Source organism: Triturus cristatus, chromosome 6 (assembly GCF_964204655.1).
Source record: "Triturus cristatus chromosome 6, aTriCri1.1, whole genome shotgun sequence".
NCBI lineage: Eukaryota > Metazoa > Chordata > Amphibia > Caudata > Salamandridae > Triturus > Triturus cristatus.
Window position 1 is genome coordinate 139,781,363 of NC_140589.1, and position 20,176 is coordinate 139,801,538.

Consider the following 20,176-nt stretch of genomic DNA (forward strand, 5'->3'; position numbering starts at 1 on the left):
CCTAGTCTGGCTTAAATGCCTTGTTGTTGCTCTTCGATTATTGCATAGTGATCTGAATAGATATTTTACATAATCCTTCATTATTAACATTGTATTCAATGAAGTGCATTAAATGTCATCATAATATACTGAAAAAAGTTGTTGACTACAAGAATAGATCAAATAAATGATCATAGCAAGAATATTGTGCTAGAATCAATGTTGTGGCTTATCTATAATGACAGGCGTGCTTATCTAAAATGTCACATATAAAATATATATATATATATATATATATATATATATATATATATATATATATATATATATATATAGAGAGAGAGAGAGAGAGAGAGCACACTCCTTCTCGCAGCCACTTCTCCTCTGCGCACAAATGGAGTACAGACCACAATTTTGTGCAGCTTCAGATTTTATTCAGCTCGTGTAAGACACAACTCCATCAGCATAACGCGGTTCGATTCTGAAGGGATCTTGATCAATCACATGACACGCTACACAGTGGGTGGTTCATTTAAATACAGATTTTTTGCTTTTTAAAGTGACATGTGCACCAATTATCATTCGTCAAACTTATAGACATAGACAAAATGCTTTTCAATCAACAGGAATCTAATTTATGGTTACATAAAACACTTGGTTAAATACATATTTAAAACCATAAAGTCATCCCTTTTTAAAAAGCATTTAAAAAAGCATTCAAAATCATACTATAACAGATTAAAAAGCTGATATTAAATCTCATAATGTTAAATAAGATTACAACATCGCTATTACATGTTGATGTCTGACGTCCAGGTTTAAATACCTATTGTCAACTGCTTTCAACAGTTGGTCAAAGTGCTCGTGCTCTTACAGTACTAAAAGATGTAAACGTCTATTGTGTACACAGATCGACTGGATTGTCCTATTAGTGCAAATATGAATTGTGTAAAGTGCTGAGTGCAATGTTAAAAAAACAATGTTTAACCCTTAATATACAAACTAAAAAACCGTGTGTAAGTGTAAAAAAAGTTAGAAAAGGCAGTGAAAAATTCTAAAACCTAGTGTTTGATCTAAAATGTTCTAAATCGATTAGCAGATCAGTATTGTCTTGACTATGGCTTTCAAAATCCTGCACCCCACTATATTCTATAGTAGTGTTCTAGAGACAAGTATATAAATACTCCGTTTGGTTCAAGCCCCCTGAGTGCTTGGTATCAAGGTTTAGGATATACCTCGATTCTCGTTGTCGAAGGGCTTTCACTCGGTCACCTCCCCTCTTCTTGATCGGGACACTGTCTATTAAGAAGTATTTCAGGAATGTTGGGTCTGCATTGTATTTGTTCCCAAAGTGTCGAGCCACCGGATACGTTTGGTCATGATTCTTAATTGCCCTTATGTGCTGGAGTATCCTCTTGTGTCCCTGCAGTATTGTACTGCCAGCATATCTGAGACCACAAGGGCACACCAGCACATATATCACATGATTCGTTTTGCATGACAGGGCCTTGGTGATTGGAACTTCAATTGGATTGAAGGGGGTCTTATAAGTGGTTGCATTGGTGCCGTGTTGGCATGCCTTGCTAGATTTGTATTTGTAGAAACCCATGCGCTGACTTAACCATGTTCCTTTAGCTGGACCCTCTAAAAAATTTCGCACCAAGGTGTCACTCATGGACGGTGCTCTTCTGTATGTTATAGCAGCTTTCCTAGGTAGGAGCTGACCAATGACGGGATCTTCCAAGATTATGGGCCAATTTTTATCTATAATGTTTTTGATGGTTTTACCCTGCTTGCTATATCCAAAGATGAACCTGAATGTCTCATCTTCTCCCCTATTGGCTAGGTCGGGCTTGGTTTGATTTCTAAGGAGGATTTCCCTGCTAGTTTCATTGCTTTTTCGGATTGCGGTATCAATGCATCTTGGAGAATATCCCCGTGCCAGAAATCTATTTCTACTGGCTATTTGTGCCTGCCTCAAATCCTCTTCACTGCTGCATATACGCTTCAACCGCAGCATGCTTTGAATTAAGTGTTTTGGGTGGGCACTACTGGCATGCAGCACCGAGCTGCCCACGGTGGGTTTTCTATGCAGTGTGGTATGAAATTGTCAATTTTATGTAAATCTACACATCCATAAAGTTCACAGTTTCAGAACTAATGGAAGCAGTAAACTGTAAATTCAGGTTATTGACATTCAGGTTTTGTACAAATGTCTCAGCTTCACTTTTTGCACCTCGCCAGACCACAAATAAATCAACAATATATCTAAACCATATTTTGATGTTGTTGGTCATACATGTCTTGTACTCTTTACAGAGGACCAGCTCCTCCCACCATCCCATGTGTATACAGGCACAGCTGAGGGAGAAGCTGGCCCCCGTAGCCACTCCAGGTTGTTGTTGATATAGAGAATTTTCAAACATAAAAACATTGTTGTTGAGACAAAATTCTACCATGTTAACCAGCATTGCATTATGTTGTTCAAAGTTTGGCCCCCTGTGTGCCAGGTATTTTCTTAATGCCCTTAGCCCATCCTGGTGCTTGATAGATGTATACAAGGATGTAACATCCAATGTAATGAGCAGGTACTCGTCTTGCCATTCAATGTTTTGAGTTTTGGAAAGAAAGTCCCAAGTGTCCCTGATATATGAGGGCAACCCTTTCACATGGCTTTGAAGGAAAAAGTACACGTATTGTGAGGTTCTCTAAAAGGCTGATGCAGGCTGATATAATTGGCCTGGCTGGGGGCTTAAGGGGATCTTTGTGCACTTTGGGTATGCAATACATTATAGGAATCACAGGGTGGTCATTTCTCATGAATTCATATTCATCTGTTGTCAAAAGTCCGGCATATAAACATATATATATATATATATATATATTACCTACTGGCGGTCGCCAGTAGGTAGTTATAGTTAGGACCCCTTTTCCATAGGAAATCTGCAACATTCTATTTTGAATAACTTTGGCGCCGGTCGACGAATCCTCGCGAATTTCTCAAAATAGGTGGGGCGCTACGCTCCGCTCCTACCCTGAAAGTCTCGGGAGGATTCGTCAAGCGGGGGCTGAGATAAAAGGGGGGTCCCAAAACGCGTTTTTCCCATGCATTTTTCCATAGGACCTTTAGACAGGGCTACAGCCCGAACGGCTGAACAGAATTACTTGAAATTTGGCAGAGAGGTAGTCCTCAGGTCAAGGAAGTGCCTTTTGTAGGTTTGGTGTAAATCTGTTCAGTAGATTCTGAGAAAATAGCCTTTAAATCAATATATATATCTGAGCCAGCTTACGGTACGCTTACCGTAAGCTTACCGTACGCGTACGGTGGCGTGCGCGAGCGCGATTCTGATTGGCTCTTAGATTTTAGTAAACATTCGAATCGGCCGAAACCAGGAAGCGGCGGCCGCCATTTTCTCTCTCGCACTGAGAGTTAGGTTAATAAATAAAACCAATACACATGTAAAGGAGCTGTTTTGACAGCTCACACACACATAGCCATGATGAGGGAGTCCCCCAAGACCCCCCAAGGCCAAAAATGCCATTTTTATTTTTTCGCCAATTTCGCCGATTATGTTCACCGTACGCGTACGGTAAAAACTGTAAAAAAAAAAACAATATCCACACTCTCCCCACCCCCTGTGCTTTTGGTGGCAGCATGCCACCAAATGTACAGGGCTTATTAGTGGTGTTAAAAACCACAATATTTTTAACAAAAATAATAAAAGAAAAAATTATCCACACTCTCTCCACCCCGTGTGCAAATGGTGCCCGAAGGGCACCATTTGTGCATGGCTTATAAGCACCGTAAGCACAGTAAGCACCGCGTGCTTACTGTGCGCGCACGGTGCGCGAAGCGCACCGTGCGCGCACGGAACGAACTGCGTTAAGTGGGCGCGCACGCCACGAATGGCGTAAAGTAACTTAGCATTTAAAAAACCGTACAAATTCACTGAAAAAACCATAGGTTTCACACACGTTATAGTTAGGAATTAGCATTTAAAAAACCTTGCAAATTCACTGAAAAAACCATAGGTTTCACACATGTTATAGTTAGCGGAAATTTTACTGATAAAAAACCAGTGAAATTCCCCCGTTATAGTTAGTGCAGGCAACTATAACTCACGCGACCGCAATCTTCTGCTGATGACATATGTGTCTTTATGAAAAAAAAATATTTGTTATATATGTATAGCTAAAAATGTATGGAAGAAGACATGGGCAAATAAGTGTCTAAATACAGTATTAGCATCAGCAGAGGATTGCGGTCGCGTGAGTTATAGTTGCCTGCACTAACTATAACGGGGGAATTTCACTGGTTTTTTATCAGTAAAATTTCCGCTAACTATAACATGTGTGAAACCTATGGTTTTTTCAGTGAATATATATATATATATATATATATTACCTACTGGCGGTCGCCAGTAGGTAGTTATAGTTAGGACCACGTTTCCATAGGAAATCCGCAACATTCTATTTTGAATAACTTTGGCGCCGGTCGACGAATCCTCGCGAATTTTTCAAAATAGGTGGGGCGCTACGCTCCGCTCCTTCCCTGAAAGTCTCGGGGGGATACGTCAAGCGGGGGCTGAGATAAAAGGGGGGTCCCAAAACACGTTTTTCCCATGCATTTTTCCATAGGACCTTTAGACAGGGCTACAGCCCGAACGGCTGAACAGAATTACTAGAAATTTGGCAGAGAGGTAGTCCTCAGGTCAAGGAAGTGCCTTTTGTAGGTTTGGTGTAAATCTGTTCAGTAGATTCTGAGAAAATAGCCTTTAAATCAATATATATATCTGAGCCAGCTTACGGTGCGCTTACGGTACGCTTACCGTACGCGTACGGTGGCGTGCGCGAGCGCGATTCTGATTGGCTCTTAGATCTTAGTAAACATTCGAATCGGTCGAAACCAGGAAGCGGCGGCCGCCATTTCGTGTGTTTCACTCAGAAAAAAAAGAGTGATAACAAGAAAAGGGGGCAAGGAGGAGAGTTACAGACCCCCTAACATTTGTAAGGGGGTCAAAGAAGGACAGAAAAGTACAAAGAAAACATTTATTGATTTTAAAAAAAATCGCGGGGTACGCGTACGGTAAAAAAAAAATAAAAAAAGAAATGAAAATCAGATTTAAGTGTTTAGATATTAGGGGGCTCTAAAAAGAGCCGTTGTGTTTATGAAGTGATTTTTTAGTGGTACCTACAAGTAAGTACCGATGCAGAGTCTAAGGTTCAAGAGGAAGACTCTGTTCCCTTCATCATTGAAGTGCACACCATCTCCTCTATAAATGTCTTGCATGTCATAACGCAAGTTGTTGTGGTAAATGGAACCCATACCATAGTCACGGAGGAAAGCAGAAACAGATTTGTTGACGTGCTTTCTTGCTTTGTCAATCTGCGGACAGAAATGATTGGACCAGTTCCATTTTTGCCTTTGGCATATGTTAGAAAACACAAAGGCAGTTTTAGGGAAAAGTGAAAACAGTTGTGCAAAGGTGTCCTTCATAAGCATTTCCAGACCTACCCCAGTCATAGTGCCTAGGTCATTGCCACCACAGTGCACTATTATGAGGTCAGGGTGTTGGTTTTGCATGAAGGATTTCACCAATGGCATCAATTGGTGCCACTTTAACCCTCTCTGACCAATCCATTTAATGTCTACATTTGGCAAAGCAAGGTCTCTCACCATACCTGTTTTCTCTGCATACTTTTCACTCCAGAAGACATAGCTGTGCCCTACAATCCACACTGTGAACATCTTCAAAGGAGAACTGGATGCACTCAGGAGGTGTAATTCAGTAGAATGGCAATATGAAAAGAAAGACAGTTTGGAAATGGAGGCATACATATTTTTTTCATAAAAAAAAGAACTGATTGGCTGTTTCATACCATTCTAGAATAAAAACTAGGCTGTATGTGTAAATTAATAGAAGCATCTTTTGTATTGGTACAGAAAAATGTGTTACCAAAGAACAGTACTATGGATTTGCTGTTAGATTTGAAAAGTCAAGCACTCTTGCTCTGTGGAATTGAAACATTGTTTGGCGAACTTCTGACCAGACTCCACACAGCAGTGTTCCATGAGCTGTTGCTATGGTAGCAGGCAGAAGTCAAGTTGGGGGAAGGGTACTAGGCAGAAGTCAAGTTGGGGGAAGGGTACTTTTGGAAAAGGGTTGGTTTTCAACCAATAGAAATGTGTGATTACATTTGAAAAAAAGGGGCAAGCACTGAGATTTGAAACTAACATGTATATGTGTGGAAAAAGAGAGGGAAAGTTTGCCATTATCTGGTTCTGCTGAGAGGAGAGAGGTGTAAAGAACAGAGATCCTGGCTCTGATAATCTGCTGTTTGAGTGCCACATTTCTTTCACAACTAACTAATTTTAAAGGTGAGTTTAGAGTTTGAGAGGGGATGTATATGGTGAATTAAGAAATGAATAATAGAAATGCAATTCTTTTTGTTGAAGTTGTGTTTATTATTTTCTGTTTTGGGAGAAATTTAACCCCTTCCCCGCTCATGACGGAACCGTTCCGTCATGAGCCACGGTTGCCGTGTGCTCATGACGGAACGGTTCCGTCATGACAATCCTGTTGGCGGCCGCTCCGCCTGCGCGGCGCTGTTTCCCCGCCTGTGCGGGGCGACAACGCAAATGGGCGGAGTCATGACGGAACCGTTCCGTCATGAGCACAGCTCAACTGTGGCTCATGACGGAGCGGCTCCGTCATGAGCACAGGCCCACCGCGCTGCCCCCCTGCCCCCCCCAGCGCTGCAGCGGAATGTCCGCAGCAGCGAAGGGGTTAAATGTGAGGAACAAGTAAAATAATATGGACTATGTTTTCACAATAAATTAAGGTGTACTGGTATAATAAAAGAATAGTTTAAGGGTTTGAGGTTGGACTCAGTAATGCAAATACATTCAGCATCACTAAGGCTGTTTGCCCTTGCTGGAGTGTAGGCAGGCACCCCGGTTACAAATGGTGCTGGTCTGAAAAAGGAGTTTGGACATGTGCTTTTTAAAAAATCTGAAAAGTGGATTCATAATGTGTCAGTCTGTAAAAGTGTTTATCACTTGCCAAAAAAAAGAGCAGTAAGCGTGCTTTCAAATTGGCAAAGAAATTTCGTTTTGTGACTAATGTGAAAACATGACTCTGTGTGCAAAGAGGAATTATAGGCAGAGATTTATTGCGTATTGCTCTGGTGATTTCACAGTTGCATTAGATGGAAAGGGGGAGCCATTTTTTGGTGCAGAAGCAGACTCTTAGCACACACCCAGCTGCTTACTATGTGGAATCATGCACAGTATTCACAAGCGAGTGGGGTTTGAGGTTTCAGTCAGTAATGCAAATACATTCAGCATCACTAAGGCTGGTTGCCCTTGCTGGAGTGTAGGCAGTCACCCAGGTTACAAATGGTGCTGGTCTTAAAAAGCAGTTTGGACATGTGCTTTTTAAAAAATCTGAAAAGTGGATTCATAATGTGTCAGTCTGTAAAAGTGTTTATCACTTGCCAAAAAAAAGAGCAGTAAGTGTGCTTTCAAATTGGCAAAGAAATTTCGTTTTGTGACTAATGTGAAAACATGACTCTGTGTGCAAATAGGAATTACAGGCAGAGATTTATTGCGTATTGCTCTGGTGATTTCACAGTTGCATTAGATGGAAAGGGGGAGCCATTTTTTGGTGCAGAAGCAGACTCTTAGCAAACAGCCAGCTACTTACCATGTGGAATCATGCACAGTATTCACAAGCGAGTGGGGTTTGAGGTTTCAGTCAGTAATGCAAACACATTCAGCATCACTAAGGCTGGTTGCCCTTGCTGAAGTGTAGTCAGTCACCCAGGTTACACATGTTGCTGGTCTGAAAAAGCAGTTTGGACATGTGCTTTTTAAAAAATCTGAAAAGTGGATTCATAATGTGTCAGTCTGTAAAAGTGTTTATCACTTGCCAAAAAAAAGAGCAGTAAGTGTGCTTTCAAATTGGCAAAGAAATTTCGTTTTGTGACTAATGTGAAAACATGACTCTGTGTGCAAAGAGGAATTATAGGCAGAGATTTATTGCGTATTGCTCTGGTGATTTCACAGTTGCATTAGATGGAAAGGGGGAGCCATTTTTTGGTGCAGAAGCAGACTCTTAGCACACACCCAGCTGCTTACTATGTGGAATCATGCACAGTATTCACAAGCGAGTGGGGTTTGAGGTTTCAGTCAGTAATGCAAATACATTTAGCATCACTAAGGCTGGTTGCCCCTGCTGGAGTGTAGGCAGTCACCCAGGTTACAAATGGTGCTGGTCTGAAAAAGCAGTTTGGACATGTGCTTTTATCAGAATCTGAAAAGTGGATTCATAATGTGTCAGTCTGTAAAAGTGTTTATCACTTGCCAAAAAAAAGAGCAGTAAGTGTGCTTTCAAATTGGCAAAGAAATTTCGTTTTGTGACTAATGTGAAAACATGACTCTGTGTGCAAATAGGAATTACAGGCAGAGATTTATTGCGTATTGCTCTGGTGATTTCACAGTTGCATTAGATGGAAAGGGGGAGCCATTTTTTGGTGCAGAAGCAGACTCTTAGCACACAGCCAGCTACTTACCATGTGGAATCATGCACAGTATTCACAAGCGAGTGGGGTTTGAGGTTTCAGTCAGTAATGCAAACACATTCAGCATCACTAAGGCTGGTTGCCCTTGCTGGAGTGTAGGCAGTCACCCAGGTTACAAATGGTGCTGGTCTGAAAAAGCAGTTTGGACATGTGCTTTTTAAAAAATCTGAAAAGTGGATTCATAATGTGTCAGTCTGTAAAAGTGTTTATCACTTGCCAAAAAAAAGAGCAGTAAGTGTGCTTTCAAATTGGCAAAGAAATTTCGTTTAAGGGCCTAATGTGAAAACATGACTCTGTGTGCAAATAGGAATTACAGACAGAGATTTATTGCGTATTGCTCTGGTGATTTCACAGTTGCATTAGATGGAAAGGGGGAGCCATTTTTTGGTGCAGAAGCAGACTCTTAGCACACACCCAGCTGCTTACCATGTGGAATCATGGACAGTATTCACAAGCGAGTGGGGTTTGAGGTTTCAGTCAGTAATGCAAATACATTCAGCATCACTAAGGCTGTTTGCCCTTGCTGGAGTGTAGGCAGTCACCCAGGTTACAAATGGTGCTGGTCTGAAAAAGCAGTTTGGACATGTGCTTTTTAAAAAATCTGAAAAGTGGATTCATAATGTGTTAGTCTGTAAAAGTGTTTATCACTTGCCAAAAAAAAGAGCAGTAAGTGTGCTTTTAAATTGGCAAAGAAATTTCGTTTAAGGGCCTAATGTGAAAACATGACTCTGTGTGCAAAGAGGAATTATAGGCAGAGATTTATTGCGTATTGCTCTGGTGATTTCACAGTTGCATTAGATGGAAAGGGGGAGCCATTTTTTGGTGCAGAAGCAGACTCTTAGCACACAGCCAGCTGCTTACCATGTGGAATCATGCACAGTATTCACAAGCGAGTGGGGTTTGAGGTTTCAGTCAGTAATGCAAATACATTCAGCATCACTAAGGCTGGTTGCCCTTGCTGGAGTGTAGGCAGTCACCCAGGTTACAAATGGTGCTGGTCTGAAAAAGCAGTTTGGACATGTGCTTTTTAAAAAATCTGAAAAGTGGATTCATAATGTGTCAGTCTGTAAAAGTGTTTATCACTTGCCAAAAAAAAGAGCAGTAAGTGTGCTTTTAAATTGGCAAAGAAATTTCGTTTAAGGGCCTAATGTGAAAACATGACTCTGTGTGCAAAGAGGAATTATAGGCAGAGATTTATTGCGTATTGCTCTGGTGATTTCACAGTTGCATTAGATGGAAAGGGGGAGCCATTTTTTGGTGCAGAAGCAGACTCTTAGCACACAGCCAGCTGCTTACCATGTGGAATCATGCACAATATTCACAAGCGAGTGGGGTTTGAGGTTTCAGTCAGTAATGCAAATACATTCAGCATCACTAAGGCTGGTTGCCCTTGCTGGAGTGTAGGCAGTCACCCAGGTTACAAATGGTGCTGGTCTGAAAAAGCAGTTTGGACATGTGCTTTTTAAAAAATCTGAAAAGTGGATTCATAATGTGTCAGTCTGTAAAAGTGATTATCACTTGCCAAAAAAAAGAGCAGTAAGTGTGTTTTCAAATTGGCAAAGAAATTTCGTTTTGTGACTAATGTGAAAACAAATGTAGTAATATATTTAAATAAAATAAAGGAATTTTTTTTTAGTTTTTTTCAGGTATTGCTGAAGAGCAGTGAACAAAATTTAAGATGCCTACAAAATCCAGAGTAAAAAAAGACCACAAAAAAAACCTATATTTGAAGACAACTGGAGGACCTAAGTTAGTTGAAGATGCTCATGTTGGGAAAAAGAAAAAATCTTCTGGTAAGCAGACAAAAAATTTTCTAAAAAACATATTCAAAAAAAGGAAAAATGTACAAAATGTCTGTACTGGAAAGAATGATTTCAATCGAAAAGCACAGGAAAAAATTGAGAATTTAGTTAATGCAAATATACCTTCTGCAACTAAAAAGATTAACTTAAACAGAAAAAACAGCGTTTAAAGAGATACGTAGAAAAATGTTTCAGAGAAGAGTTATGTCCAATTTGATAAAGGATGTGAAGAAATATAAGCAAAAGACTAAGTTTTATAAGAGAAAAAAAGAAATTGAAGCCATTGCAGCAAAGGCATTAGAATTAAAAAGGAAACTATTCATTTTAATTTTGAATAGGATGCGTACATCAGACAAAATGGTTAATGTACTGAAATCACATAGCAAAAGGAAAAGAGTAGTGAGCAGAACAAACTTTTCTAAAGTGTTTTTAGGAAAATGGATGCATAGTTCAAGTAGTGAACCTTTTTTTAATGAAGAGAGTTATTTTCAAAGTAATAGTTTGCTGCATGCAGTTGACACCAGAGGTCGTGCTTATGAAGTGAAAAATGGTTGCATAATGGAGAAGGAGATAATGGTTCCAAGAGATGAGGTACAAGTGATGGCGGATGAGGCTATGGGGAGACGTCCTAAAGCCCCAGTGTACACTTGGAATTGTAGTAGTATTTGCACTGTGCGTCAGGAATCTATTGATAAATTTCGTGAGTTTCTAAGAGAATATAGCAAAAAAAGTGTAAAACAGAAGATTAAGGTGCTTCAAAGTTTGGATCCATGCAGAGTGAGAGAGAATACTGGTTTGCAGGGTCATTCTCTGGCTTGTCTATCTAGAAAAGTGTGTAATAGTGTTTTCCATCATTTTAGGATGCTGGCTGTTCATCATACTGAAATGAGAAAGTTTGTGAGACGGTTGTATTTTGCTAAAAGTCCAGCAATAAAGTTAGATGAATTGAATAGGGCTCTGTTCCGTGGAACGGTATCAGATGTAGAGAAGGTTGTTGATGAAATTCAGTTTTGTTACTTTGGTCCTGAACAAAACAGTGCAGAGAAGGACACAGTAAATGAGGAAGAAGTGGAAGAGAATGTAGAACCCTTTGTAAGTAAGACATTTAATGATCACATAACAAAATTTGCAATAATCTCTAATGAAAGACCAAATATTACTTGTATTTGTTGCCGCAGAACTCATTATAGAAAACAAACCAGGTATGTTGATCTCTACAGAAAGAGTGAAAATGAAGATAATTATAAGTGGAAGGATTTTGCCACATATATATTTCTTGAAAATTGTTTTGAATTGGGTGAAGTTCAGCGTATTTGTAAATACTGTTACAACAAGTTAGAGCAAAATAGAATGCCGAACAGAGCTGTACATAATAATTTAGAATTGGATGCTATTCCTGCTGAACTTTCTGAATTAAATACATATGAGTCTATACTCATTCAATGTGTTCATCCGTTCCAGACCCTAGTACGTATGGAGCCCAAAACTGGTAAATTACCTCCTTCAGATTTACTGAGAGGTTTAAAAGGTAGAGTGGTGTATTTGCCCTTGGATTTGAAAAAAAATATGGAAACTATTGATGCGGATACTTTGGAAACTGAACCATTATTCTGGTTAATGGTGTACCTACAAAGAATAAGAAGATTTGGCAGGAGCTGGTAGATGTACGGAAAGTACAAAGAGCAAATTTGTATTTGAAAAGGAATAACAAATGGTATGAATCAATTTATATAGAAGAAGAAGAAGAAGATTTACAAGAAGACACAGAAACACCAACTGGACAAATTGAAAAAGTGGACAAGTCAAAGGAAGAAGAAATTTATGAACATTTTAGCATACATCCTCTTCATTCAAAAGAAGTTATGGGAGACAATATTGATCTATTTCAGATGAAGAAAGCAAAAGGAACTCCCGTGAGTGTATGGGAGGAGAGCTTGGAAGCTCGATGTTTTCCCCAGCTGTTTCCTAAAGGAAAAGGAGGACGATACGATGAACGTCCGGAACAGATTCCAGCTTCTGAGTATCGGACTACAAGACTATATGCTGAAGATCCCAGATTTCGACAAAGTATTCCTTATTTGTTCCATCTTTTATTTGAAAGCGACTTGTCTGCACTGTCTTATGCAGTAAATCACATTTTAAAAAGTGGAGTACATTTACAAAATGTGTCTGCTAAGGATTTTATGGAGAAAGTGCAGCACCGAGATGATCATTTGGAAACACAACTGATCAATCTGATGGCTTGTCAGCGTGGGACAAATGAATATTGGTACCGACGCCATGGTGAATTAAAATGCATGTTACGGAATTTAGGAACTCCAACATGGTTCCTTACCCTAAGCTGTGCCGAGTACGCTTGGGATGATTTACTGGATTTTCTACGAGAGGCAAATTCAAACATTAAAAACATCGAATACAAGACAGCAGGAGAACTGTGCTCATTGGATCCAGTTAATGTTTGCAGATATTTCAATCATAGATTTGAGGCTATGATGTCCTTCATCTGCAATAAAAAAAATCCACCTCTAGGAGAAGTAGTGGATTTCTTTTGGAGAAAAGAGTACCAGGCAAGAGGTGCTCCTCATATTCATATGCTGTTGTGGATCAAGGATGCCCCAAAGTTTGGAACAGATACTGATGAAGCAGTGTTATCTTACATTGAAGAATATGCAACATGTGCTATACCAAAAAGCACAGAAGAGAAAAAGTTAAAGGAGCAAGTTTTACGTTTCCAAAGTCATCGGTGTGGAAAATACTGTCGACGGAAATACAAGAGCAAAGATAAATACTACACTAAGGTGCCGATCACGATCCGGTAAAAAATTCCCCCGTGCGACTCGTATCGGGTCTTTTTACCGTACGAATCGTACAAGTGCCGTACGAACTGGCAATCACGATTCGCATGGTAAAAAGTCCATACGAACCGCACTGGGAATCATTCCCCACACGTCCCCGGGTCGGAAAATGTGTCCGACACGTCCTCGGACGATTTACCTTACAAACGTGAAAAACAAAGTCCGACCTAGGAATCACGATCCATCCCGTGCGTCCGAGGTTACAACCGTATGGAAAAAACACCGTCCGCACCGAACTCCTACAGCAACCATGGAGACATGTGCCCGCATACGCGCCCAACACTCCCCCCAGCCCCCGTACGTCCGACACGTACCCCCCGTATATGTATATCCCCACCCGTCTAGGTACACCCCAGTACGTTCCAGTCGAACCCCCACCCCAGGACGTGTCATAGCCCCGTCTACCCACACCCCAGTACGTTCCAGTCGTACCCCCACCCCAGTACGTGTCGTACCACCGTCAATGTACACCCCCCCACCCCAGTACGTGTCGTACCACCGTCCATGTACACCCCAGTACGTTCCAGTCGTACCCCCACCCCAGTACGTGTCGTACCACCGTCAATGTACACCCCCCCACCCCAGTACGTGTCGTACCACCGTCAATGTACACCCCCCACCCCTGGACGTGTCGTACCCCCCTGTACCTACACCCCAGTACGTTCCAGTCGTACCCCCACCCCTGGACGTGTCGTACCACCGTGAACCTACACCCCAATACGTTCGAGTCGTACCCCCACTCCAGTACGTGTCGTACCACCGTCAATGTACACCCCCCCACCCCAGTACGTGTCGTACCACCGTCAATGTACACCCCCCACCCCTGGACGTGTCGTACCCCCTTGTACCTACACCCCAGTACGTTCCAGTCGTACCCCCACCCCTGGACGTGTCGTACCACCGTGAACCTACACCCCAGTACGTTCGAGTCGTACCCCCACTCCAGTACGTGTCGTACCACCGTCAATGTACACCCCCCCACCCCAGTACGTGTCGTACCACCGTCAATGTACACCCCCCACCCCTGGACGTGTCGTACCCCCCTGTACCTACACCCCAGTACGTTCCAGTCGTACCCCCACCCCTGGACGTGTCGTACCACCGTGAACCTACACCCCAGTACGTTCGAGTCGTACCCCCACTCCAGTACGTTTCGTACCACCGTCAATGTACACCCCCCCACCCCAGTACATGTCGTACCACCGTCAATGTACACCCCCCACCCCTGGACGTGTCGTACCCCCCTGTACCTACACCCCAGTACGTTCCAGTCGTACCCCCACTCCAGTACGTGTCGTACCACCGTCAATGTACACCCCCCCACCCCAGTACGTGTCGTACCACCGTCAATGTACACCCCCCACCCCTGGACGTGTCGTACCCCCCTGTACCTACACCCCAGTACGTTCCAGTCGTACCCCCACTCCAGTACGTGTCGTACCACCGTCAATGTACACCCCCCCACCCCAGTACGTGTCGTACCACCGTCAATGTACACCCCCCACCCCTGGACGTGTCGTACCCCCCTGTACCTACACCCCAGTACGTTCCAGTCGTACCCCCACCCCTGGACGTGTCGTACCCCCCTGTACCTACACCCCAGTACGTTCCAGTCGTACCCCCACCCCAGTACGTGTCGTACCACCGTCTATGTACACCCCCCACCCCTGTACGTGTCGTACCACCGTCCATGTACACCCCAGTACGTTCCAGTCGTACCCCCACCCCAGTACGTTCCTGGCGCACCCCCAACACAACCTCCTAAGTACGGAGCGCACCCCATGCCCCAACATCACAACCGCATGTACGAGTCTTACAAAGCCACACACAAGGACAAAATCGTACAACCAAATGGCCCATGTACACACCGTACACACGCTCAAAACGCACGTACACAACCAGGACAAAATAAAACAACACAAGAATACACCATTCGAAAGGCACACAGCCACTAAACATGGCCAACAACCACTAAAATAACACAATCACTGACCTGCAACTGCCAAAAACAAACAGAGGCCCAATACACCACCACTCCTTATAACACACCCACCCAAAATTCAAAAACTGCCACACCCACCCATGGACCAATAAAAAGGGCCCACACACACAAACCATGAGCCTTTGCAACAGACTCACTGCTGCCAGACACCACAGAACCAGACTACAAGCTACACCACACCTTACACTTGCACACCTTCACACGACCACCCTCACAAACACCCTCTCATCACATTCACACACACACAACCATCCACACCCCCCCCCCCCAACATCCACACCCCCCCCCCACACCCACACCATCCCCACCCACACCCCTCACCATGCCCACTACCAAGAATCCAAAGTTCAGTCACCGAGAGTTGGAGGTCCTTGTTGATCAAATCCTCAGAGTCGAGCCACAGATCTTTGGAACATTGGTCAGAAGCACCAGCCAGGCAGCCAAAACAGCCATGTGGCAGACCATCGTCGATGCTGTGAATGCTGTTGCGGACCCAGGAGGACCAAGCAGGATTGCCAGAACAGGTGGTACGATCTGCGGAGGAGGGTCAGAGCCAAGAGACAGGAGGAACACGACCAGGCCAACGCCACCGGAGGAGGGCCCTCCCGCAGAGCCGTACAGTACCATCCCTGGGAGGAGAGGGTGATGGCCATACTGCCGGTGGAGGCAGTTGAAGGAGTAGAAGGACTCCGAGACCCGGGTGAGTACACAAACAACGCACCTCACATGGGGGGAACTGCAACCACAACCAAAATTAATAACAGGCACGTAACCACCACAAGCCATCGCATTACTCAACCACACTCCATGAGCAGGCACATGCCACTGCTGCCACCATGCCCCATGCACCCAGCTGGACAATGTCAAGTCACAGGCCACAGAAGACAACAACACATGACACGGTAACCCGGATGGCGGGAGGCTGGGCACCAAGAAGCACATAGTGCGACTCCAAAGCAGACAACAATGCCCTCTGCCCATATGGCCTAGGTCACAGCCAGACAAACACTGTGTCCCAACACAGGAATGACTTGCCAGCAAATGGCGGACGCCTTGCATCAACACATGGGGGTGAAGGCACTGTTTTGCACATGCCAGCAGCTAATGAACAGCCAACAGTGTGAAAGAGTGGCAGCACACACCACCACAGCAGCAGCGCACAGACACACAGCAGACAAAATGGGTGCCTGGAGATCAGAAACAAACTCACATCAACAGGCCAAGGGCCACTCAAAGATCTGCTAACAGTGTGTGCCCAGGAAGCTGGGCCAAGGTGACAGAGGGTGACACACGGAGGGAGGGAGAGGGGGACAGAGAGGGAGGGAGAGGGGGACAGAGAGGGAGGGAGAGGGGGACTGAGAGGGAGGGAGACGGACAGAGGGAGGAGGCTGACACACGGAGGGAGGGAGAGGGGGACACAGAGGGTGGGAGAGGGGGACAGGGAGGGAGGGAGAGGGGGACTGAGAGGGAGGGAGACGGACAGAGGGAGGAGGCTGACACACGGAGGGAGGGAGAGGGGGACACAGAGGGTGGGCGAGGGGGACAGAGAGGGAGGGAGAGGGGGACTGAGAGGGAGGGAGACGGACAGAGGGAGGAGGCTGACACACAGAGGGAGGGAGAGGGGGACAGAGAGGGAGGGAGAGGGGGACAGAGAGAGAGGGAGACACAGGAAGATGGACACAGGGAGGAGGCTGACACACAGAGGGAGGGAGAGGGGGACAGAGAGGGAGGGAGAGGGGGACAGAGAAGGAGGGAGACACAGGGAGAGCAAATCAGTCCTTTGGTGTGTGGGAATGTCTGCTCGTCAGCAGGTGGACTGCGTGCATGTAGACAAGAGTGGCCAGTGCCAGAACCCCCCCTCTTCATCATGGCAAAACGCAGGGCCATGTTACAACCTGTACACGAGCACAAGGACAGCCACCTGCATCATATAAGTGTGTGGATCCACTCCATGTGCACATGTACAGTGCTACAAGGAAGGCGCAAATGCATAGCTCGGCACACATGCACACTCCACTGCTGACTGCAGTCACACTTGACGCAGCAAGTAAGACTGTGCCACACATAGTTAAAGGGGCCAAATTGGTGCCCAAGGGACACACACATGCACAAGTGCACTGTGAGTGGAATGCAAGACAGATCCTAATTCCAAGAGGAAATGTGCCAACTTTGTAACGGATGAAACATGGATGTTGCATGGATCAAAATTAACATTGTCTCTCTCACACACAGGTCAACGTCGTGCTGCACCCCCCAACACTGGGGGGGAACACTCACAGGACCCGGATCTGCAGGAGACCGATCCCACCGGCAGCGACCACTCTCACCACTCTGCGGACGACCCCGACCGACCTGGCCCCTCTGGTGTCCAACCACCTGCAGCACCTGCGTCAGGTACAACCGTGCCAACCACCACCCCCACTCCTGCCACATCCCAGGAGACACCCAGGATCCCTGCCCCAACACCACAATGCAGCCAGGCTCGCCAGGAGGGACACGGTGTCCCGGGCACCCAGGAGGAGGCAGGCGACAACGCCAATGCCACCCCTCAGGGGTCCCGGAGACCCGATGTGCCCACAAGTGCAGGCCAGACGCAAGTGGGCAGGGGTGGTGGGAGTGGAGGACGGCGGAGGCGCGAGCCTGACCAGTTGGCTGGGGATCCGGTATTTTCCCATGTCCGTAACAACCTGGACTCATACCGGCAGGACACCACGGGCATGGCCCAGGTTGTGTCCGTCCTCGAGGGGATCAAGGTCCAGCAGGCCCAGCAACATGCGGAGCTAATAGCCTGTCTACAGCTACACCAACGGAGGATGGAGGACAGACAGGCTCAGCAAGTGACGGCGTCCCAGGGGATTCACGCTGAACTCCGTCGGATGGCCGACACCATGGCCGACCCTCCCTGTGCCAGAAGGCGGAGAACATCACCACCCACAGGGAGGGATCATGAGGAGGAGGAGGAAACATCCGATGGAGCATCCCAGACGTCGTCACGGCCTGCTGCTGAGGTTCCCCGCAGGAAGCCCGGTCGTCCACGGAAAGGACCGTGAGGGTGGCTGCTACATCACCATCTCCCAGGACACCTGGCCTGGCACCTGGCCCACTGGAGCAACAGCATCACAGCATCAAGAGACATTCTCTGCCACATGGCCCTGCTGGTCACTGGCTGACCAATGTTGACAAAGACTGTGGCATGGACTCTGAGGATTTCCAATGGCAAGGACACCAACTCCCCTACTGAACTTTGGATTCCCTAATCCCGGAAAGCCCCTCACTTTGTCCCCCCCCCCCAATAATAAATCACACTATTAAGAGTAGATGCCTGCTGGTAGCATTATTACCTAACATGTGTCTTGTACAGTCTAAACATGCCTGAGTCATCTGTTCACTTCAACCATCCACACCCTGGGGCCTGAGTCTGGCACAGGACACATGGGTCACAGTTTTTTAGGCAAGACAGACATGGAGCACCATACACACCCGTGATGGTCAGAACCAGCTGAGGGGGTGGCCGAACAACCGTGCTGACAGACACATTGAGTACAGCAACAGTCATGCGCAGAGGTCAGGGATCCTGGCCCGTGTCCTGGGGGGCACCCAGGTACGTGTAGACAGGTGGCAGAACCATGTCCTGCAAGCTTGAGTCCGGTGGATGCAGAGAATGGGGTCATGGACAACGTTGGATGCATGGGGATGGCACATGTCACAATACCCACACAGTCATGGACATCATGCCCAATACACAGTCTCAGCACACACACACAGCTTGCATCTTGCCACTCGACACATTGACACATAGCCACAATCAGGGAATACCATGCCAGACATGCAGGATGCACCGTGCCAACACACCAGCATTGACTGAGAAGAGGCACCTTGGAGGCATAGGGACACCTTTAATAGTCATGTTTTTGGGATTGCAGAGGCAACTTGAAGTACACATGAACACATCATGTGGAGTAACATGTGGCTCCAACACTGGCACCCCCCTTCTGCAGCACAAATGCGTGATAGCCATGGAACTGGCACACAAGTGTCGGCTAACAGCTAAATACCCACAGCTGCTCACGGAGAGACTGCCATACACCATACATCCGCTGATGTGGAAGTCCCACGCCATGTCAAGACAATGTTAACCGTATGTGTCCGAGGGCAGTGTCACACACATTGATGCCTTCATCACAATCCACTATCCCATCACTGATGACTGACAACCAGGCAGCCCATCTATTCAGGTGTACCCAGCTGCATGTCGTGTCCCATGGGGATGCCACATGTCTGCAGAGGAACCAAACCCCGACCGGGGCAGTGTGCACACATCGTGAACAACTGCCACACCCAATACACCCCAGATGCATCCCTTACCCCATGGAGACTTCCAAACGTGTCCGTGCCTGTAACGCTGAGTCAGCCCACGATGCCATGTCCATGAGGAATAGCAGTGCCACAACAATGCAACCAGAAGACGGCATGCGCAGGTACCTGGGGAAGAGAGACACACAAGAAGTCAGCCACAAAAAGCACAGCCACTTGCATGTGCATTGACTCGACACATGTATGGATGACAACATGCTAGGTCACAATTATGAGTGGGGAAATACTACCATCACTGCCACCATCACTCCAGTGACACACCCCCACACACCTCTGACTCACGTGCCATACATGCAGGTGGAGACACGCATCACAACACATGCCACACGGGGACCAAGGCGTGCACACTCAGACACTGGTACTCACCACTAAGCAAAGAAGTCGCGTATGAGCCGAGTCCGGATGTCCTCTTGCGGCTCCACATCCTCCACATCACTAGCCCCATTGCCAAGCCCTTCGTCCTCCACGGGTGGATGGTCCTCGTCATGTTGATTCAGGATGAGTGGCACAGCTCTTTCAACTGCCATGTTGTGCAGCATGCAGCAGACCATGAAGATCTTGCAGACCTTCGCCGGGGCATA

The 20,176-nt window shown here is 45.7% G+C and overlaps 1 long non-coding RNA gene across 1 annotated transcript in view; it reads right to left on the bottom strand.

Moving 5' to 3' along the window:
- The window catches only part of LOC146816510 (uncharacterized), a 74,878-nt gene that overhangs the window by 11,557 nt on the left and 43,145 nt on the right, over positions 1–20,176 (bottom strand). The gene's annotated exons all lie outside the window — the stretch shown is intronic.